We start from the raw sequence: 24205 nt of genomic DNA, 5'->3' as shown, positions 1-24205 counted from the left end.
TGTGCGAGTTATCATGCCTTGAACACATTGTAGCATGCAGGGAACACAAATCAAGATACAAACAGAAAACATCAAATACATCAGACCAGTCTTCAGCATTCCCTGAATCCATCCTGCTAGTCCCCAAACTGTTCATTGAACCATCCAAACCCATCATCTTGTTTCAATTTCTCAACACCCTTTTGCAGCTTTTGAATGCTTGCATGGATAGATACTGAGTAATTAGACAAATTCATATAACACAGTCCTTCAAACTTTTGACAACCATGACTTGTGCTAACAACAAAAAGTATATCACTGCTCTATTCTGCAAAGTAGCATGTCGAACAGAATCCACCTCTAACAGGAGTTCTTTCCGGGCCAGGGAGGAGGCATTATTCTGTTTTGCTAACCAACATCCCAATTTATTTAGAGTGCCCAGGGCTTTAGCCTCTGCCACTTCTGGAGAAATTTTTTCCTCAAAAATTAATGTTGTCATCACAATCTGCTTCAAAAGCATGAATGTTACGCTTTTGCCTTTTCCTAAGATGGTTAAAAAGCATAGAAGTGTTTGGTGTCAGCATGGTTAAACGACCAAGACTACAAGGTCCTCCCTTGATTCGTGAGGGTAGGGCTGGCCAGGGTCTATCCCCACAAATAAGGAAAATACCTGCAGGCAGACAGTGAGGGTGAGAATGCCTCTTCACTGGTATGAATTCAGTCTGATTACACCATTGTGATGGTTTTAGGGCTATGCCTTTAAAATTTTTCCCAGATCTTGAGCAACCATGCACTGTAGTTTCTGTATTCCCTCCCTGCCAGAGTGACGTCCTGAATATTCATGGTTCTGTCCGATGTAAGATTAAACATAACACAGTAATCCATTTTCAATGATCCTAACATATTAATCTCTTGAGGCTCTAATTCAGCTAAGGGAAGGTACTGAGTCCAATTGTTCCAACCCTTGGCCATATATTTTAATGTTAAGTTTGTTTTTTCAAATCCCTCTCAACTAAAACCATGAAAACTTTTAAGTCCTCCATAAGTTTTGTTAAAATGTATCAAAAAGTGCATGTAAAATGATCTAAGTTCGGTGGTTCAATTTTCTCGGTGATGTACTTCCATCCATTCACCAGAATGCCCACCAAACAGGTGCTAAAAGGATTGGTAGGCGTTGATACTGAGAGGCACAGCGTGTCGTGTCCCGTGGCATTAACAAGCGTGACCCACACGTTTTGCTGTGGCTGCTTCAGGATCTGTGTGGCTGCTACTGCAGTCAGCATCCAGAAGATGATGAAAGTGCTGGCCGAACCCATCTTGCTGGGGCCCAGCGTGGTCCAGAGCCCGTTGAGACACAAGCATATCCTCTACCCCAGGTTATTAAAGGATAAGGTCCTTCCCACTGACCTGAATTCAGATCTTTTATCTCTACTTGTGCCTTTTCTTTTATTTGACTATTTCCTCCCCCCAAAGTGCCTATGTATTGGTGGTCCTTCTTCTGTCCAGCGATTTAAAAAAATTAACAACATAACATGCTTTAGCAATTCTTTTTTGTGTCTTCATACCTGTGCTCCCCTTTTTTTGTTTTTGTAACATGGACTTAAGGGTAACGTGCTTGTTCTATAATTGCTTGACCTGTTGGAGAGTGTGGGATTCCTGTGATATGCTTGATACCCCATTGTTGAAAAAATGAAAGTGTCTTTTGAACTACATAGCCAGGGGCATTGTCAGTTTTAACTGTGTGGCACCCCTAAACTAGCAAAAGCAGCCATAAAGTGTTGGCACATCTTTGGCGTTTTTGCCTGCATGAACAGATGAAAAATGCACGTGGAATATGTGTCAATGAATACATGAACGTACTTCAATTTCCCAAATTCAGGGATGTGTGCAACATCCGTTTGCCATAACTCTAAGGCTTTTAAGCCTCGGAGATTGATACCTATCGATGGATTTGGCAGACTGTGTTGACAGTCTGAGCATGATTGTATTATTTGCCGTGCCTGTTCCTGCGTAAGTTGAAATGAACGCTGCAAGGCTTTGGCATTCTGGTGATAAAAATCATGTGAAATTTTAGCTTGAGCAAACTTATCAGGGAGCACCACAGCACCAGCTAATGCATCAGCTTTCACATTACCTTCAGCAACAGGTCCTGGCAACGCAGTATGAGATCGTATATGCTGTATAAAATATGGGTTTGAACAGTGGTCCAAAAGCCATTTCAATTTATACAATAATGCAAACAAATGAGGATTGGAAGTATCCTTCAGATAGGCTTGCTCCAACTGAGAGATGAGACCTGCCACATATGCTGAATCTGTGATGATATTGATGGGTTCAGACCATCGTTCAAATGCCGTAACTACTGCTGTCAGTTCAACTATCTGTGGTGACCCTTTAGTGCCAGTAATGTCACTTTTCCATTCTCCTAAGATATCTCTCCATATCACCACAGCTCGTCCAGTTCGCCCTGAACCATCTGTGAAAACAGTGAGTGCTTTCCTAAAGGGGAACAAGACTTAAATTAGAAACAGGCAAAAAATACAAAGCTTTAAATGACTGCAATAATTTGTGTCCAGGGAAATGTACACTAATCTGTCCTGTGAAGTTTACAAAGGCGCACTGAAAAGTTAAGGAGTGTTGAAAAAGAAAATCCAACTGTTTCATGTCTATAGGCAAAGAAACAACATCAGGTTCTGTCCTGTCTAAAACCATCAATCTCGACCTGCCCTTTTGGACCACTAAAGCAATCATTTCTATTGAAGTGATCACTGTTTTTCCAAATTTGTGTGGTAAAAATATCCATTCAAGAGGGATCAGAGGATCTCTCTCCTTTGTTAACCATTAGGCTAATAACCCATAGGGTTGAAATTCAGAATAAAAAAACATAAAGGCTTATGGGAAAGTCTTTTCATCTCCTATAGGCTGTGTGGTCAGTTTTAAGATTGCTGTTTGTAAAGCTTCTTTTGCTTCATTTGTCAATTTTCTAGGAGAATTTAAATCTCAGTCCCCTTCTAGAAGCTTGAATAGGGGATGCAGTTCTTCTGTAGTTATTCCTAATAAAGGTCTAACACAATTAATAGTGCCCAAAATTTTCTGAAGGTCATTTAAAGTCATCCCCAGGGTTAATTGTTGTGGCTGGATCTGGCTTTCAGTAATTCTCCATCCCAGATACAACCATGGGGCCGTTTTTTGCATTTTTTTCTTCTGCTATCTGTAAACCTGCTGCTTTATCAGCCGTGATAACCTGTTGTTGTACCAATTCCACTTCACCTTCAGTGGGTGCAGACAAGATGTCATCCATGTAGTGATATATCAAAATGCCTCTATTTTCTTTACGAATTGGAGATAATATAGTTGACACATATTGTTGACAAATTGGTGGGCTGTTTTTCATGCCCTGAGGCAAGCCTGTCCAGTGAAATCTGCAGTGAGGCTCTGCAGCGTTAATAGATGGAACAGAAAAAGCAAAATATGAAGCGTCCTGTGGGTGAAGTGCTATAGTAAAAAAAGCAGTCTTTGAGATCGATAACAGTAAGTGCCCAGGAGTGAGGGAGCATAGTTGGAGATGGCAGTCCAGGTTGCAAAGCTCCCATATCCTCCAGGACCTCATTAATTTTTCGTAGGTCATGAAGTAACCTCCATTTACTGCTTTTCTTCTGGATCACAAAAACTGGAGAATTCCAGGGACTGGTAGACGGTACTATATGTCCTGCTTGCAGCTGCTCGTCCACCAGCTGATGCAAATGTAATGGTTTCTCTCGGGGAAGAGGCCACTGATCGACCCATACAGGAGTATCTGATTTCCAGCATAATGGTGGGACGTGCTGCTGAGCAGTCACTTTCACTGACCATTCATATGCATTTGTACTCCCCGCTGACTTAGAATGTCTCTTCCCCACAGCGTTACAGGGCTTTTCAGCACAAATGGCTTGCTTGTAGCCAAGCCGATGACTGTTATTAATTCTCTGCTCTGCTTCGGGAGAGTTGCTCCCTCTATTCCTGCGAGCATAGCATGTACATTAACCAAAGGCCATGCTGTTGGCCACTGTGATATGGCAATTCCAGTAGCATCTGCCCTGTGTCCAAAATCCCAATCAGTTGTATTTGTTGTTCACCACACATCAAAGTACATGTTAACTGAGGCCTTTGTGACACCACCTGCTGCATCCAAAAAATTTCTGGAGGTTCTGTGGACCCAAAGCTTCCAGTTCCCTGATCCTTAAGTAGTTGCCAAGGGGTCACGGAGTGGGAGTCCAAGCCATGATCTTTATTTCCCCCTGAAAATCTGCATCAATTACCCCCGGCAGTACAAACAGCCCATTTTGTGTGCTTGATGAACGACCCAGTAACAATGTTGCCTTTCTTTCCCCTAATGGTCTGTAAACACCTGTAGGGATTAATGATACAGAGGTGTCTTGCAAGATTACTGCTGCAGAGGTGGCCAAGTCCACCCCTGCACTGCCTCTGGTTCGTGCACACAAGCGGCTTGAGCTATCAGATGCTGTGGAACTGGGTGCGGGTAACTTCTTGTCTTGGTGTGACCTCCCGGCGTGCTCTGCTTGGAGTTTCCTGTTGGGGGGAAGCGTCCGTCCGGCTTTGTCAGGTTTTAAACGGTACCGATCCACAAAATGCCTGCCCTTGTGACACCTAGGGCATATTTTTGGCCTGTGGCATCCTTGTTTTTAGGACATTGTTTATATAAGTGTCCAGACTGACCACAAGAAAAACATTTCTGTGACCAAATTGACATTGCAGCAAGAGTTTCAAGATTTAAAGATGCCTGGTAACTGTGTGTTTCAATACTCAAGCAGGCATTTAACATATCCTCCACAGTCGGGTTTTTTAATGGCCTCAATACTTTCTGACAATCCAGATTGGCATTTTCGATGGCTAATTGTTTGAGGACAAAGTCACGAGCCACATCATTATCTACCTGCTTTTGTAATGCATCTGTTAAGCGATCTAAGAACTGCATGTAAGGCTCCTGCAGCCCCTGTTTAATACTGACAAAAGGTTGTTTCTGTTTGTGTGCATCTGGCACAGACTGCTACTTTCGGAGCACTATGTCCTTAACTTGATGCAATCCCTCAGCAGGGAGAGCTGCCTGCTGAGTGGGGAGTGCGAATGGTCCTTCTGATGCAGGAGAATTGGGAATTAAAGAGGGATTGATTGATTAGGGGCAGCTGACTGGATAACATATATTGCTTAACATTTATGGCTTGCAAAAGCAGGAGGACAGGATGTAAGATGTAAGGCTTCACTGCTCCACTGCTTGCGAAAGCAGGATGAGAGGCAAGGCTATTGTGATAAGGGAGAAACTGTGAGAACAAGATGAGAAGATGCAAAGCAATGGAAGGCCACTATGATAAGACCCCCAAACCAGTGAAGGAGGCCAGGGAGCATGTGCGAGGAAGAAAGGTGAAAAGTTCATCTCTGAAGAAGACTACTTACTTCATCTTGTATGACCACCACACGACCACAAGAGAATTCTGCGCAGGTGCAAAAGGATTTTAAGCTCATTATAATATGAAGCAAGACTAGGCGGGGCTAGGACATGAATATGTATAGGCATATTGTGAAACTCAATGCATATGCAACGTTTCAGGGAATAAATAGGGTGATTAGTGTTGCTGAAGTTGTGCATGCTTTGAGGAATTATCCCTATGCGCCTCAGCGCTGAATAAATACATACCTACTTTACAACTTTTGAGTTGTGGAGTTTTTCCTCATTTCACTTCCCCCATTAAGGTATTCAGATCTATATTATGGAGGGGGTGTCGGCCCCTCGATTCAAATTTCTTGCCTGGAGTTGAGCCAATTCCCTCCACTTGCCCAAGAATAAAGAATACTGCATATCAGTCATTATGAGGCAGCACAATGTCTTAAAATCATGTGGAGTAAATTCCTGATTGTCACAAATTGATCGAATCAAATTGACTGTATATGGGGTACCCAAGCCATGGTTCATCACCGTGGTTCGTAAGTCCTTTATAATTGAATAGGAAAGCCCTTCCCATCTAGGATCTTTTCCTTCACCCCCACGTATCACCGGGAATGCTCCCAACATTTCCATGTCTCCTACTGCCTTTGCCCCTCTACGAACATTCGCCCATTTATCATGCGGGTCAAAGGAAGACAAATCAGGCTTGTTTCTGGATCTACCCAGCCCATATCAAATGAATCCTCATCAGGATTATTGTTAGCTCTTGCCGTAAACACTCCGGCGGTTCGCCGTTCCTGTGACCTTCCTGATAGTGCTGGTGATGCTGGAGACAATGGCGGGGCAGCGGGGGCAGAGGGTTTAGGGTGGGGAGCTGCGGCAGAGGGTTTAAACGTCCTTTCCTTATCAAGATCTTCAGAACCATCGTTGCCTGACTTAGAATGGCTTTTAAGCGCTTCAAAGACAGTTTGCCAAGTACTTAAAAGTCCTGTGGCCACCTTATCGTCGCGTGTAGCACTATCCCATAGTTTAACGCCTACTTGATCCCAGATTTTTACATCGTATATAGTCTTTGCAGTTACTGAGGGATCATGCTGCGAGATCTACATGAGCGTTCATTGCAAAACATCTAGACCAACTGTTCTCCTCATGCACGTTTACTGCTTTTGTTTGCAGTCCAGAGAGAAGCCTGCTACTTGGGAAGTGCCAGCGTGCCTCAGTTTACCCTGGGAGCCAGCAAAGAGTCCTCCACTTCGCTTCGCTACTGCTTAGCGTCGTATCTGCAGTCCTGCCGGTAGGAAGAAGCTGCCACCGCATCTTAAAGGGACTGAGACCCCTTTGGTAAGCCTAGCCAGCTGGGAGAACTAGCCTGAATCTTTCGTCAGTTCTAACAACGTCTGCTGCAAGCACAAGCCGCAGACCTGTGAGCCAAAGCCTTCGTGTGCTCGCTCACAAAGTAAGGACCCCTTGTGTGCAGGCTGCTCAGCCGCGGGAGAGGCCGCCTGCCGCTCCACACCCCTGTGAGTTAAGCTCCACATGATTCAGAGGACCGTGCTCTGCCGGGACCACCTGTGAGTGCCTCGGACTGCTCGCTCACTTTCTGAGATGAGCCAGGGGGAAAAAGCCACTCTGTGCCTTCCCCCCCACCCCCCTGCTCTCAAGCTACTCCGGGAGGAGAACTGCTCCCCCAGCACCCTGCAGACTCTGCAGCACTGCCAGCACCTGGAATCGCCCAAGAGCCTATCCGGGTGAACCTGCCTGTCAGCAGAAGTCTACACCACACCTCCACAGTAGCGGGAGAAGGCTTGCCTCCACCGTGTCTGGAAGGGACCGTCCCCGTGAGCTCCTGAGCCTTGGCAGCGACCAACTACGGCCCCCCTCCTTTGGGGGGAAGCAAAGGGAGCTTGGTTGTGCTTTTCTGTTGATTGTATATATTTGTAAATGTTGTGAATTTTGTATATTTGTCCGTCTCAGCAGCAGAGGGAGGAGGAGGAGACTGTGCCTCGTTAATGGCGTCTGCCTGAGTAGTCACGGCTGTTATCTCAGATTCTGGCACACTTCCCGGCAAGGTTCTGCAGCCACTGCTGCTGGCTCTGAGTCAAGGCTATCGGCAGCTTTCTCACAAACCTGAACTGTGATTTCCTGGACACTGTAATCAGAATCAGAACCTAATTCCGAATCTCTCTGAGCTTTTCTATGTTTCCTCTTACGTCTACGCAGGTTGCAAGAGCAAGTAGCCTCAGGTGTTTCCTTATGTATTTCTCGATACAGTGATACCAATATCCATATGCCTATTCCAAGAAACAACAAATTCAAGGTTAGCATATCTAGGGTACCATTGATTCCAAAGACCCTCTGTAGCTGTAAGAGGAGTAACAAACTCAAATGCATCTGCTAGCAGATTCATAGTTGAGTTACCATATCTTCTTAGCCCAATAAGACCACAACAGAAATCAACCACATTTAGTAACTTGTTCTTAACCCAAAGAAATGACTTATATGCCACATATCTCACAATCTTGTCTATCATGCAGGAAATGGCCCATCTGTAGACAATTGCACCAATAACAGAGGAAAGAGAATGACTCAGAATCCAAAACAGCTTCATTTTGCTTCCTAATCTGAGCAGAAATAAATCATACAAGCAATCGCCCCACGTTGGGCGCCAAAAATAAAAATGTGTCAGTGTGAGCTGAAATTCCCCCCCCACCAACAATAACCAAGCTAGCTCAGTCTGGAAGTGAACGAAAGCTGTATTTACAAGCAAATCTACAATCTACGATGAAATGCAATGAATATGTACAAATATACAAAATTCACAACATTTACAAATATATACAATCAACAGAAAAGCACAACCAAGCTCCCTTTGCTTCCCCCCAAAAGGGGACCTTTCCCAAGGGGCCTCTCTCCTAGGGGCTTCCCCCCAGACCCCCCTGGCAGAAAGCAGAGTTAGTTAAAGCAGAAAGTTGTTAACTTAGCTCACCAAGGTCTGTGTGTTATCTTCAGCTGGAAGAGAAGAAGAAACAGCAGCCAGTCACCCCAGCAAGCTGCCCCGACTGCAGACTTCAGAGTTCCCACTTTGTTTTGGGTAATAGTTCTTAAACATTTCTATCTATCCAATGGAAGTGTTTAGAACAATCATTATTTCGCTTTCTTACACCCAATAGTGACTTATTTACACTCTTTCACTTTCTCTGCTTGAACTTTGCAAAGAAAAATTAAAAAGATAGTTTCAAACCATCACAGATCTCTTCATGAATTGAGGAAGTCTCAAAAGGGGGGAAATACCACCTTAAAGACCAGGCCTTAAACCTGTTTTATTACCCTAAGCTTTGTAACAGGAAAGAGTTAATTGGAGTTTGATTAGAAGTACCCAGCTGCCTAGGGGTACCTGGGAATGCTTGGAGTTTGATCAGAAGCTCCCAGGTACATGATAAGAGTAATGAATAACGCTCGGGATGGGTTACTCCTTTCACTGTTAAAGATTCTGAGAAAAGTTTTCAAAAAAGTTCTACCGCATACCTAATAGTGGCAATTTGCAGCTTGGCTATCTGCAGCTGCGTGGCTTTTGTTTCTTGCGTTTAATTTCTGCAGGAACTTTTTTCTTTTGCAACCATTTTGGGTCTGTGTGGGTTTTCCTCCTGTCCCCCTCCTCCTTTCCCCTGCGACCTGGGTGGCTTAGCTCAGCCTGCCTGTTTCTTCCCCCCCCCCCCCGTGTTGTCTTTGTTCTGCTGGATCTCTTAAAGAGACTGCTTATACTTCAGAGTTAGTTTTTGATTGTAATGGATCTTAAATATTTGCCTTTGGTAAGGGGCCGTAACTAATAAGAATAGATGATAAGATTAATATAAGTAAGGATTATAGCAATTGGTAATAGTAATAGTATTATGATTAGATTCTTTAAAAAGAGTAAGTTATTTGCGAGTTTATAGATTAATGTTTCCTTTACAGTTTGAATGATTCAGAACTTTTTCTTTGTGCCAGCATTCTAACATTTTTCTCTTTGTCTTTTTCCATATATTGATTTGATGGTAATTTTAACATAGTTTTTTAGTTTCTGGTATTAGCATCAGCAAGATCAGGAATTTTGAATAAGGATATTATGATATGTTTTGGTTTTTTTTTTTACATTAATGCTAGTGCTTTCAGGTAAGGGTTATGGTGAGATTTAGGAGATTAGGAAAGTTGTTATGACACTTTGGTAAAGGTTCAGCTGACAAAGGCTACAGGATTATGTTTTCACACAGGTACTGAGATTCCCTTAGAAGCACACTAGACCCTCCATAGTAGATACATCATGAGAGGTGACACTTTTGGAGGATGATTTGGTATATGCCACTGCAGCTGCTAGGGAGTGAGATCACACCTGTGGGGAGTCCTTTGCTGAGTTAGTTTGCAATTCTGACAGTGCGAGAAGGAGTTAGACCAGATAACAGGCCTGCCTGCACAGCATGTAGTACAGCACCAGCATTCTCAATAATATCACAGCATGGGCAATTGTCACACATGCTAATGCTACACTGACACCCCTGTCTTTTAAAGACAAAGAAGGGGGAATTCTCCAGAGGCATCATACAGGAGAATCTAGCCCAGGGACATCCAGTAGGATTTTTAGTGTAGGGAGGGATCTGTCTCTGTTTGCCACCCACAGATCTCCAGGAATGCCAGCAAGAAAAGTGAGCCATGTCATGAGCTGGAGAAACCAATTCCATAACCTGGTACTGCAGACATCTCAGCTGACAATGCAGAAATGGACACATAGGTGAAATACCCCTAGGAATCCCACTGCTACACCTTGATGAGATTATTCTGCTCACATGGACCTGCCTCTGCTGCACCCTGATAACCACCTATCACCAGACCAGACAGATACAGCTGCATCAACAACCAGGTGCATGGGCCGGGGCCAACTGAGCATCTCCTACTATGGTCAAGGGCAAGCCTGGATTGGCCTCTGTTTGCCACCAAGAAGACCCCCTGACTCTGCTGTTGGCTGCAACCCAACAGGCATTGAGTGGTGGAGACATGTGCCATACCAGACTTTGACACAGGGGATGGATTTCTCTGTTGTAAGAGAGCGCCATCCAGGAGAGAACAGGCCAAGCAGCCTGTGGTTAGCACAAGCCCCATGCACCTGAAGTCCCTTGCCTTCGATGAGGACAGCCAAATGAAAGCTAACTGCAACGATTGCCATGCCTACGAAGCTGAAGTCAACTGACCTGAGGCTGATCACAACTGCCACGCTGAGCTGAGACTGATGGCATCCACCTGAGGCTGACTGCATGTGAATGACACCAGAAGACATCTGAATTAGGACTGAATACCATGATTGATTTAATTATTGTGTGATTTGAAACATGTTCCCCTCGGCTTGGGCGTTAACTCACCAGAATATTGTAGTTAAGTTTCTTATTGAGTGTTTAGGGGAAGTTAGCTGCACTTTGCTTTGGATTGGGCTCTGCTTTTGGGTTGTGGGTAGCTTGCGGGGTTGTGCCTTGCTTTTGGTTTTCGTGCCTTACAGCGCTCTGGCACAACCTCATCCGCCTTTATAATAAATAAAGATGTACCTATCGGCACCTGTGGTACGTGTAATTAATTAATTCCTCATCAAAAAGAACTCACTAATACAAGCTTGCATTTCAAAGACCAGGCTGGGGCCCTGTTTGCATTTCAGAAAGCAATACTGAGCAAGACTTTTTTATTTCCTTTCTTTCCATTTTTTTTTTCAGAGAACCTTGAGTTTCTTATTACATCAGCTAGCCACAGGATTTTTTTTCCATGTTTTACTACCTGCTTTGGAATATATTGTTTTTGTCACAAGACAGATTGGTTTTGAACTTTTTCCTTTGCTTTCTAATTAATAGTTCAAGTATGTAAGAGTTCAAGTATGATAGCTAAGCATTGATTAGAAAGTTAGTTTATGGTACAAATTGTTTATCAGGGACTAAAGGCAGGTGAGAAAAACATCAAGAGCATCCTTGGTGCCATAAAAGGTAATTTGAGGAGGGGGGTTGGGAAACCCTAGGCCACTCATGCAGGTGCAGATACACAAATATTTCACTGAATCATACCCCATGAATATGTAATAGGTAGGAGGAATAATTGTATTAGGTAATAGGTAGGAGGAATAATTGTATTAGGTAGCTGTGACTTTGTAAAAGTTTAGGTATAAAAAATTTTCATCAGGGCTGTAGAACCCAGTACTGATAAAGAAATGCTGTTGCTTATGCACAGCAGTGTCTGAGAAGCGTTTAGATTCTGGCATCAACACTGTCAGAAACTTTGAGTCTTTCTGCTGAATTTTATTACTCTAGAGGCTGGCTCAGGCTTTCAGGACCTGAAGTTCAGGAGGGCTTACTTCCCACTGATTAGATTCCCATTGACATATACATTCTATGGCACCCTTGTATGTTGCATAGGAATCAGTGTAAATAGCAGTAGTGCCATTCTCTGCTGCCATCAGGAGTGCACACAATTCTCCTACTTGTGCACTACCTTCACCTTCTTCTCTAACCCTTTTCCTAGTACCAATCTCCAATGCTGATGCTTTATATTGCCATTTGGATCCCACACAGTGGGCAGATGCATCCATGAACCACACTCCTTCTGTATTTGAGTCTGTGGTCAGTTTGGGTGCTTCCTTAATTGGAGAAGGTTTATAGGGTTGACCTAACAAAACTGTGTCTGGGTTCGCAGGCTGTTGCAACTTAGAGACTTTAGGTGGACCCTCCTTCAGTTGCAATAACTGTCCAATTCCTTCTAGGTAGGCATAGTACTGCTGCACTGTGGTCTTTTGGACTACTCCCTCAGGAGGTGGTGATCTCTTGAGGGTTGAATTTAGCAGAGGGAAAGGGCCTTGCACTATAATGTCTTGTGAAGCATGTAACCTCTCTGCTTCCTTGACTGTCCTGGTGAGTGAGAGAAGTCCTTTTCCCCACTCTGAATATCATTGTTAGTTTCTTTAAATGAAGTGAATGAAAATAATAGAGGTCTAGTCAGGTTTCTCAGTCCCTTTTAGAATATTCCACAATAGGATGCATGTTCTAAAAATCCCCATTCTGCCCTTAAGGGATCCTGTGGGTTTAGTGGACCTAGCCTTTGATAAGCCTTAAGTTCATCCTTTAGGACATTAAGGCTCTCTGTATGTTGTGGAGTCCAATCCCATGCTCTGTTTTTCCTTAGCAAATCATACAAGGGATGAGCAATCACTGAAAACCCAGGTATATCTTTGTGGCAGCCAATTTAAAGGTGCATTGTGTCCCTTCCCAGGTGAAAGCAAATTGAGGTTTGTCTTCCTCCTTTAAGGGGATCATAAAGAACATATCTTTAACATCTAAAGTAGCCATTCATGAGTGGGAAGCAGCCTGTATTGCTGTTACCACTGAGGTTAAGCTTGAGACAGCAGCTGTTAATGGTGGGGTATTACTATTCAATTTTCTATCAACTGTCAAATGCCACTGCCTATCAGGTTTAAGACTGGCCATACTGGAGAGTTGTAAGGAGAGTGGGTGCAGCTACTTATCTGCCTCTTTTCCAGATGGACTCGGTAAGCAGCAGGAGATTCCTTTGTGCACCTATAGCAGGTCAAGCAGCACATGTGTCTGCTCCTTTTCCCTTTGCAGCTCTCTCTCCAAATAATGTGCTCTGCACTCCAGCCTTTTGGCATGACAGTCCTGTGCTTGAATTAAACAATCACCTAGCATGACACACGTAGCCCCTTTATCTGTGCCACTCCAAAACCTTCCAAGGTTTTGCTCAAGCTTTTTCATTACTACTACAGTGTCAGAACACTTCTCCTCCACCCATTTAATATCTAGGGCAGAAGGTGTGTAGTTGTACTTCCACAGCAATTCCTGTATGGACATCCTGCCAACTACAACCAATAGTGTTGCAGAGGCACCCACAAAACAGACAGCAACAGCCACCTGAAAACTGAGTTTATTGTAATTAATCTGCTCTCCTTCCAACACAATAAAATTACAAATTTGGATGTCAGGTGGGAATATCCGGCTGCACAGCCAGTTAAGCTATATAGAGAGATGAACCAAAATATGCACATACTCACTCAGAAAGGGAAAAATCTCCCACTTAGGGTACCCAAAATATATACACTCACCAAAAGGGGGGGTGAGGACTCCTTAGACAACGTCCCAGTCTAAGGGGAGAGGATCCAACTACCAGGCTGCTTGCTGCATGGAGACCAACTCAAAATGTCTCCATAGCAGGACTTCACTGTAGGGTACACTGTGGTCAGTTTTAATTAGTTGGATGGCTGATTCCTCCAAGCAACACAAAAGCAGGGTGAGGGCTTCTGGGCCCAGAGGCAACAGTTAATGTGAGGTGACAAACTGATCTTTATCAGTTCCTAGCCTGTCTTGGTCCTCTGTCTATCAGGCTTTTGTGTTTGTCAGGGTCAGCTGTACCCACCACACTATTACTGTTGCATATGAATGGAATATGTGGACATTTGAGTCTAACTATCAATACATGTTGTGTTCACATATGAAATGTAACCTGAGATCTTAACAAACAACTACATCATATAAAATGTGTTGCCAAGGCTAGCAGAAAACGAAGGAAAAGTCTGGAGGTGGAGTGGTTAGATTAGTTTTTGCATATCTTAAGTTTTTCTATTAATGTGTTGATTACAAAGTTTGTTGCAATCTGTATTGAAAATTGTCATTGTGACTATTTTATGCTTTATTATCTTGTAGTAAGTCTATGTTAAGCCAAATATTGATGCATCAGGTGCAGATAGCATCTAATTGGACAGAACTGGAAATGCATCTGGGTAAGGAAGAAGGGAAGTAAAGTATAAGGGATACTCCCAGATTGATATTAAATAAGCATGATTTGATATTCTCTGTTGAGTGACCATAGTCATGGGGCGGATGATGTGGGATAACCACCCAGCTTGCCGTGGGACAGGTTTGCAAGCTGATTTAGCAACTTCAGGACCAAGGTCATTTGTGTTATAAATACGCTAGACAGAAAAATGTCTTTTAAAATTTTATTGGGAATAAAAGCAAGCAAACAGCATGCACTGGGCTGGGGGGACAAATCACAGTAGCGACTACAATAGCTTCTCTAATTTTATATAGCTACCTTATCTACATAACAAGCTTATGCTAAATAGAAGGCATAGATATGATAATGAGTTCCTGGAATGGGGTGCTCATGCGCATTCTGCTTGGCACGAGTCTTCTGGGGGGGGAGAAGAAGAAATCTTCCTCACAGTGTCTGCTGAACAACCTCCCCCCTTAAGCATACATTGTTCCCAAGGTTTCTTATCTGAAATCCACATTCCAAGACAAAGCTAGTGTGGCAGTTTAGGCTGGATGCCCCCTGCCACTGCTACATGAGATACACCTCTGGTGTCCTGGGTGCCCACCCAGAGGGGTGGACACAGGAAATGGCGTATTTCTACCCATAAATCCTGCGCCCTATAAGGCCATCTGCAGAGTCATTCTCTTCCTCTTTCTTCCCTCTGCTCCCATGGGAGATGTCCTCTCTTATCGGGTAATGCCGGGGGAGTATCTCAGGCCTCTTAGGCCTGTCTAGGCCTAATGCCAGGAGGAGAATGGAGGGGGAGGCAATCTCAGACCTGGCCAGCCTGAGACTTGCCTAGCAGTGGGAGGGGGGGGAAGGAAGAGCCCTGAGGGGTTGGGTAGACCCTCAGGTGGGAGGAAGGGAGGACTGGTGATTTAGAGAAGGACATGAAACTCAGTAAGTTTCTTGTATTATGCTTTTATTACAGCGCTGGACACAGGTAGGATCTCTCCAAAAGACCTGTGTGTTGAAAGAGATTTCAGTACAAACTTATATAGTCCATGTTTCTTATCTTATTCGGAAATATATCAATGTGAAAATAACAGAGGGATGTTGAGGTTTACACAGGCAACCCTGTTTCCTCCTGTCTATACAAAGGTTATCTATCTAAAGATGACAGGGGATGGCCATATTTCACAGAATGTCAAAGGTTATCTATACAGGGGATGGAAGTCCTGGTTCCTGTTTGTTGGGCTTTTCCTTCTTTTCTTCAATCATTTCCCCCCTTTCTACCATCCAATAGTATATTCCTATACTATATTTTCTTAAAATAATTTCCAGTTTCCAACTCATGCCTAAGTTTATCATTTTTATACCTCTCATATGATTTCACATCACTCTTTCCAATACACATAATTACCTTAATCAAGACTACTATTAATACTATTAATATGATAATCATTACAATTCCTACTAATAATTGTTTAAGCCAGAAAATGTTGGGCATCCACGAGGTTAACTTCTCCCAGAGGTTTGAAAATCCGTATGATATATCATCCCTGCTCACTTCATGGAATACCTTACTTTGTTCCCATATTTTATGCAAGTCCATTTCTATCTTCTTTTCCTCATTTACATATGTGCAACAACTATCATTCACTATTGTGCATAGTCCTCCTTCTTTGGCAAATAAAATATCCAGAGCGTATTTAAACTGTCCTGTAATTTTATGCAGACTCTCTATTTCCTTCTGCTCTGCACGAATGGCATCCTCAGTTGCTGCAAGGGCAATCTCCATACTGGCTGAGATATTCACTATAGCCTTTTCTAATTCACTCACTCCTATCATAGGAATCAGCCATCTGACAAAACTATGGAATCCCGTCGGTCTCTCTATTAGTGGGTTCAGTACTCTTTTTACCCTTCTCCAGGGACTTCTTACAATCCCTGTAGTTATTTCATTATGTATTGTATACTGTGGGATCAATTGTCCCCCTACACAATGTCCTTCCCAGTTCTCTGGCAAGCTCTTTCGTGCATATCCATCTCCACACAGCCACCACCAACCTGGAGCCATCTTACACTGATTCAAATATGATTGCTTTTTAAAATCATAATACTGTTTTAGCCTCCTCTTGAGTTCTCTAAATTTTCCTATTTTAGTAGTATTTATGCAACTTGGTAACTCAAAGATTTTTAAAAAATGCCTATTCCCAAATGGGAATCTGGTAATATTTCTGTCAGTACATCTTGCATATGCTTTAATTTCTTGTTTCTCATCCCAAGGTAAAAGTTCATATTTAGGTCCCTTTTCTCCGTTCCCCATTCCGTATTGGCATGTAAGATCTGAAAAATCTTTCCCTACTTTAACTTCAAATGTCCAATTCTTATGAGGTATTCCATAAAGTGGCACTTCTAATTGATCAGTTGGGAGAGTAGTACATAACCAACATGACTCTAGCTTAAACCCTAAAGTTATATTTCTCATTACTTGTACATACAAATTATTATCCCACGCTACCACTATTACTATTTTAAGTAACAGCAGATAAGTAAACATTATTGACGAGTTATTCTCAACTTCAAATCTCCCAGCTCTTCTGCTTTCCAAGGGCTGCCTTTTGCCTTCTTTACTCGCGTGTGATGTATCCAAGCAGCTTGCTCTCTGATTTTGATAGCTGTGAAGGATATCAGCAACACTTGATATGGTCCTGTCCACTTGGGTTCCAGGGGATTTTCTGAAAGAGATCTAACATAGACATAATCTCCAGGTTCTACATCATGAACTGGTTTGTCTAGTCCCCTCACATTGGTTCCAATCACTTGTTTGTTAATCATGTTTAAATTCTTATAAATCTGTTGAACATACCTATTCAACATTTCTTCTCTGAACTGCCCTGGTTCAGAAGGATTCATTGTTCCCACCACATAGGGTCTTCCAAATAGAATTTCAAATGGACTTAACCTCTCCTTAGTCCTTTGCTTAGTTCGAATTCGCAGCAGGGCAATTGGTAATGCTTGCGGCCAAGGGAGTTTTGCCTCCTGTCCAATTTTTATTATCTGATTCTTAATTAAATGGTTCATTTTCTCCACCTGTCCACTTGAGCGTGGATTGTAAGGAGTGTGGAGTTGCCAATCAATTCCTAAGATTTTACTTATTTGTTGTACTACCTTGGCCACAAAATGTGATCCTCTATCTGAGGAAATAGTAGCAGGCACCCCAAACCGGGGTATTATTTCTTGTAACATTATTTTGGTAACCTCCCGAGCTTTGTTTGTGCGACAGGGAAATGCTTCTGGCCAACCAGAGAAGGTGTCAGTAAGTACCAAAAGATATCTATATCCCCCCTTTCTTGGAAGTTCAGTGAAATCAATTTGCCACTGTTGTCCTGGATAATTTCCTCTACTAATCTGTCCAAGCTTGACTTCTTTCGCCACCTTGGGGTTGGCCCTAAGACATACTTCACATTGTCGAGTTACCTGCTCTACAGTTGTGTACAATTTTCGTGCTATGCACTCCTGAACCAATTTTCGATACAGAGCTTCAGCTCCCCAGTGAGTTTTTCCATGTTCCATCTGAACAAATGCCCAAAGGAGGTTACTAGGTATGACTAATTTCCCATCCGGTGTCCTAGCCCATCCTTTCTCTATCCTAGTCCCTAAAAGATCCTTAATTAATTTCTGATCTTCTGTGTTATACACAGGCTCTGGTTCCTTTTGCTCAATTGTCAGTTTACCATCTGGGACCAAAACAAATTCTGCCACCTCTTTCCCCTCCCTGGCTACTGTTTTAGCCGTTTTGTCTGCCAACCGGTTACCTCTTTCTTGACCACTGTTTCCCTTTTGGTGTGCTCTGCAGTGCATTATAGCCACTTTGCTTGGTTTCTGTACTGCTTCCAATAACCTCAATATTTCTTCTGCATGCTTAATGCCTTTTCCTTGGGTTGACAATAGTCCTCTCTCCTTCCAGATGGCTCCATGGGCATGCACTACTCCAAAGGCATACTTGGAGTCTGTCCATATGTTTGCCCTTTTTCCTTGAGAGAGCTCCAAGGCTCTAGTCAGAGCAATTATTTCCGCCTTTTGGGCAGAAGTGTTACCTGGTAGTGCTTCTGCCTCAATCACCTCTTCTTCTGTAGTTATAGCATACCCAGCCTTTCTTTCTCCCTGGATCACAAAACTGCTTCCATCAGTATACCAGTTATGATCTGCCATCTCCAGGGGTTCTTCCTTCAGGTCAAGTCTGCTGGAGTAAGTGGCCTCGATTGTTTCCAAACAGTCATGGATTACTGATTCTCCATTACTTCCCTGGAGGAAAGAGGCTGGATTGACAACATTAGTGACTTTGATCTCCACATCATCCTGCTCCACTAATATAGCCTGGTATTTAAGGAATCGTTGTGGAGACAACCAGTGTCCCCCTTTGGCTTCCAGCACAGCAGAGACTGTATGTGATACCAGGACTGTGATCTTCTGTCCCATTGTGAACTTGCGGGACTCCTGAATGTTGACTGCAACTGCAGCCACAGCCCTCAGGCATCCTGGCCATCCTTTGCTTACCTCATCCAGTTGTTTAGAGAGGTATGCCACTGCTCTTCGATAGGGTCCTAAAGTTTGTGCGAGGACCCCAAGTGCTATTCCCTGACTTTCATGGGAATATAACAAAAAGGGTTTAGTGACATCAGGTAGGCCTAGTGCTGGTGCCCTCATCAGTTCCCTTTTTAAAGTGTGGAAGGCTTGTTTAGCTTCTCCGTTCCATTGCAGAGCCCTGTCAGCCTTCCTCAATAATTCATAAAGAGGTTTGACAAACAGGCCGTAATTATAAATCCACAGCCTACACCAGCCTGTCATTCCCAAGAAGGTTCGGAGTTCTTTTACTGTGTTGGGAAGTGGAATGGAGCATATGGCTTCCTTCCTTTCAGGGCCCAGTACTCGTTGTCCCGCAGTCAGTTCATATCCCAAGTAAGTTACTTGCTGCTGTACTATTTGGGCCTTTTGTGGGGAGACTCGATACCCATTAAGTCCCAGAAAATTTAACATACTCACAGTCCACTTTTCACATTCTTCTGTGGTTCGAGTTGCTATCAAGATATCATCTACATACTGTAGTAGGACTCCATCTCCTTCTGGCTGATCCCACTTCTCCAATTCTTTTGCCAGTTGATTTCCAAAAATAGTGGGGCTGTTTTTAAATCCTTGGGGCAACACTGTCCAGGTCAGTTGGCATTTTCTGTTAGTTTCTGGATTCTCCCATTCAAAAGCAAACAGTGACTGACTTTCAGGGGCCAGAGGTAGGCAGAAAAAAGCATCTTTTAAGTCCAGGACGGTAAACCATTCTAACTCTGTCCTTAATCGAGTTAAGAGAGTGTATGGGTTTGCTACTACCGGATGAATGTCCCTCGTAATTTTATTTATGGCCCTTAGATCCTGCACTAGCCGATACCCTCCTGTGGGTTTCTTCACGGGCAAAATTGGGGTGTTGTATGATGATTCACATTCTGTTAACAGCCCATATTTTATAAATTTTTCTATAATGGGCAAAATTCCTTCCCTATCTTTTCTCCTTAAAGGATATTGCTTTATCCTGATTGGTTGGGCTCCAGGTTTAAGATCTATTGTTATCGGTAAAGCATTTTTGGCCCTTCCAGGATGCTCAGTGTCCCAAACTCCAGGATATACCTGATCTTTTATACTTTCTATTATTTTGTTTTCATCTCGTTGAGGGCTCATTAGTGCAAGACTTAAAACCTCAATTAACTGTTCCTCCCTTACCCTAAATTCTACCTTCCCCTTATTAAATTTAATTTCAGCTCCCAATGCTTCTAACAAGTCCCTTCCTAGTAATGACTTTGGGGCATTTGGCATATATAAAAACTTATGTAAGCCCCAGATTTTACCATATTTATATTTAAGAGGTTTAAAAAAATATGCCTTCTCAGTTTGACCTGTAGCCCCTACCACAGAAACATAGCTCTCATCCAAAGGTAGCAAAGCTTCATTTAAGACTGAAAAGGTTGCTCCTGTATCAACCAGAAACTCCAATTTCTTTTCCTTTTCCCCTAGCCTTATTACAACCAGAGGGTCTGCCAGGGTAATTCCCTCCGGTCCCCCCTAATCAACCTCTTCCAGCTGTGCCTGTACCCTATTTTTCTTTTTCCTTTCTGGACATTCTCTTTTCCAATGTCCCTTCTTCCTACAGATTGCACATTGATCCTTTTCCAACCGTGCCCTGGTAGGCCCTTTAGTTTCCCTATTTTCCTGCAACGCTGCCACCAACATCCTTTTTTCTTTTCTTCTATTCTCTTCTTCCCTGTTAGAGAATACCCTCCATGCTACATCCAAAAGTGCCTCCAAATCCCTTCCCTGTGGAGCTGGCAATTTTTGCAACTTCTTTCTGATATCACCAGCAGATTGCCCAATAAATAATGATACCAGTTGTTGTGTACCTACTTCTGACCCAGGGTCAAGAGAGGTTTTTTTCCTCATGACCTCCCTCAGCTTATCTAGGAATTCTGAGGGTGATTCACCAGGCCCTTGTCTGACTGAGTATAATACAGACCAGTTAATTGTTTTCGGGATGGCTTTTTCCATTCCCCTGGCTATAAATTCCCTGTACTCTTCCAGTCTAGTTCTTTGCAGGGCATCATTTGTATTCCATCCCGGATTTTGGAGTGGAAATACATCCCCTATATTCGCTCCCCCTCCCCGAGTTTGTATTCTTTCTGTTGCTATTTCTAATCCGTGTCTTTCAATTAATTGTTTTTCTGTTTCAGTCATTTGTTCCAGTAATAACTGGATATCATCCCAGTCTGGGTTATGCTGCCTGATCATAAATCGAAAATGAGTAGCTGTCCCAGTAGGGTCATTACGATAATTTTTAGCCTTTTTCCTCCAGCTATCCAAATCCTGGCTTGTAAAAGGTACCTTAATCCAGACTGGGTCACCCTCTGGCCCTACTGCTTGTCGCAGAGGGGCCTGAATGGGTAGCTGGGAAGCCAGGGCAGTTACTTGTTGTCTTCGGGTCCTTCTTGCCACTGGGCTTCCCAGAGCCTGGGTTGTGGAGCTAACTCCAGTGTCACTATCAGAATCACTGCTGTTACCAGGACCCTCTGTGTTATCTCCTGGACCTGCTGTCACTACCCCTTGCAGTTTTCCTGGGGGGTGATAAAACTCAGGCAGGTCTTTCGGGTCCTCAAGTTTAAGGCATCTCTGCCCTATGCTACATGCAGAACAACACCTTTTCAAATGTGCCTGCCTCTTGTTCTTAGCCTTATTTTCCTTCTCAAGGGCCAAAACTAGTGGATCTGAGGGAGCTCTTATACCACAGTCCCTTTGAAGATCAGGATGTTCTCGGAGATAGAAAAACATGTCAGCATATATTGACTCTTCCCATTTTTGTTTTCCTCTTAAAAACAACATCAATTGCAATAAAGTGTTATACTCTAGGCTCCCATTTACAGGCCATTTTTCTCCATCACCTAACTTATATAATGGCCACCACCGGGTACAAAATTTAATTAGGGTCTGTTGTTTTGTCGACCCTCCTGGAGTGCCTCCAATTTCATCCCAGTGGGCAAGTATACAACCAAGTGGGGTATGTTTTGGGATCTCACTGCTTTGTCTGCCCCCCATTCTACACAATACAGCACAGTACTGGCTTTTTACAACACACAACAAATACAATTATGACAAAATGACCGGTCCCAAACATACAATTATTGGCCACACTTCCATTCACTCATTCGCTTTGTCCCTCTCTGGCCGTCCTCCTCGCGGAGAAACAGAACCGCAGATTGGGACTCCCTCTCGCTTCGTAGATTTTCTACGTCTCAGTTACACACACTCAACCACACACTCAAATTATAAACAGTGTTCATAATACTTTAAGTCCTTTAGGAACCCCCCTGGTTCCAACTGGTACACTTAAAATGTAAACGATATTTTAAGTCCCTTTAGGAACCCCCCTGGTTCCAACCTGTATACTTAAAATATAAACAATATTTTAAGTCCCTTTGGACCCCCCTGGTCCAACCTAAGAGCTCTTTTCCCTAGGGGTGGCAATAAATGCTCCTCTCCCGCGCAGGGCGTCCCTCTGCGACTTACGGATACGACCCCTCCTCTTTTAATAAAAGCATACCTTCTCTCCGTCAGCAGTCTTGTCTGTTCCTGCGGTGATCTGGTGAGTAGAGGAGCTCTACTCGAGAATCTCTCGGGGGCGCCCCTGAGAGGTCCTGTTCCTCAACAGGTCCCGCAGCCAAACAGAGGTGTCCTGCCGCGGTCGCCAAAATGATTTAGAGAAGGACATGAAACTCAGTAAGTTTCTTGTATTATGCTTTTATTACAGCGCTGGACACAGGTAGGATCTCTCCAAAAGACCTGTGTGTTGAAAGAGATTTCAGTACAAACTTATATAGTCCATGTTTCTTATCTTATTCGGAAATATATCAATGTGAAAATAACAGAGGGATGTTGAGGTTTACACAGGCAACCCTGTTTCCTCCTGTCTATACAAAGGTTATCTATCTAAAGATGACAGGGGATGGCCATATTTCACAGAATGTCAAAGGTTATCTATACAGGGGATGGAAGTCCTGGTTCCTGTTTGTTGGGCTTTTCCTTCTTTTCTTCAATCACTGGGAAGCTTTTGGGAATCCTGTGAGGGGATTCTGTATGCTTTAGGATGTTCTTTTCCACTATGCTTTGTAGTTTGTAGTTTTCTGTAGCTTCACCAATTCGTTTTTCCATTTTAACTTTTTCCATCACTCTCCAATCCGTTTGCGTGTGTCATTCTTTTGTCCCTTTCGGGGCAAGAGATGTTCTGGCTGGCCTCAAACCAGCACAGATTTTTGGTAGCAGAGGATGGTTCCTGCGGGGCTCTGCAGGTTGGTTTGGAGAGGTGCAGGGGTGGAAAAGTTAAAATGGTATCTGGGCGTTGTTGTTTCTGGTGGCTGGGCTCAAGGCTTTGTGCTGGCGCGATCGTGTGAGCGTTTTATGGGTTCCGAGGGGACGCCCTGGTGCATAGCGGTGGCGTAGAATCCCGTCTGCCCTTCCAAGCGGCAGCGGTGATTTTGTAGCCATTTGCTTCGGGGGAAAAGCTTAAGAATGCGGTGCCTGTCCCTTTCCCTTTTGTTCCCCGCGGCGCCAGCGGCGAGCAGAGCGGTGCGGAGCCGAGGAAGGGTGAGGGACAGTCGGAAGCAGACCAGGGTCGGCTTGTCCCGCGGCCGTGGGGGCTGGCCGCAGCGGGAGGTGAGCGATGGCTCCCGTAATCAAGAAGGCGAGCGGTGGCTCCAGTTCAAAGGCTGCTTCCGAGGGCCCAGGGAGCGAGTATAGCTTTGGCTGGAAAAGCCGCGCGTGTGGCCCGAGGGGTGGCGGCGGTTTGGATCTGTAACCGCGGCTGCAAAGGTGACGGCGGCTCTCGCTGTTCTCTCTCCCTTGACTTTCGGACGCGTTCCGAAAATGGCGCCTAAGCACCTGGCTCCGCCTCTCTTCTCGGCGGGTTGCAGTGCAGCCACTCCCTCTCCGGGGGAGGGCTGTGTAGCCGGATGCCTCCACGCCTCGGTGCGCTTATCGCTCAGCAGGTGCGGCGGCGTGCCTGCGCGCGGCGGCGTGCCTGCGCCTGGAAGCGATCAGCACTTGCGTTGGGAAAGGTCCGTGACTGAGAAGTTGTGAGGTTGTTTCCAGGTGGCCAGGATGTCCGTCGGACCCATGAAGAGTTCACCGTGCAGAAGAATGAACTCTGCATCGCTGGGAGGTTCCACCAATGAGGGAGAAGAGCTGGAATGAACTGTTACCTGAGCCCGAGAGACTCTTCAGAAGGACGCCCAGATGAGGACCTGGACTTTGCCAGACGTCATCTAAGGACTGTTCTGATTTGATGATATGTTTTGGGTGCAGGAATTATGGGTATGAAATAAGGGGTGGAATGTGGCAATTTAGGCTGGATGCCCCCTGCCACTGCTACATGAGATACACCTCTGGTGTCCTGGGTGCCCACCCAGAGGGGTGGACACAGGA

Source organism: Indicator indicator (genome assembly GCF_027791375.1).
Source record: "Indicator indicator isolate 239-I01 chromosome W unlocalized genomic scaffold, UM_Iind_1.1 iindW_random_scaffold_75, whole genome shotgun sequence".
NCBI lineage: Eukaryota > Metazoa > Chordata > Aves > Piciformes > Indicatoridae > Indicator > Indicator indicator.
This window is presented reverse-complemented; position numbering follows the sequence as displayed.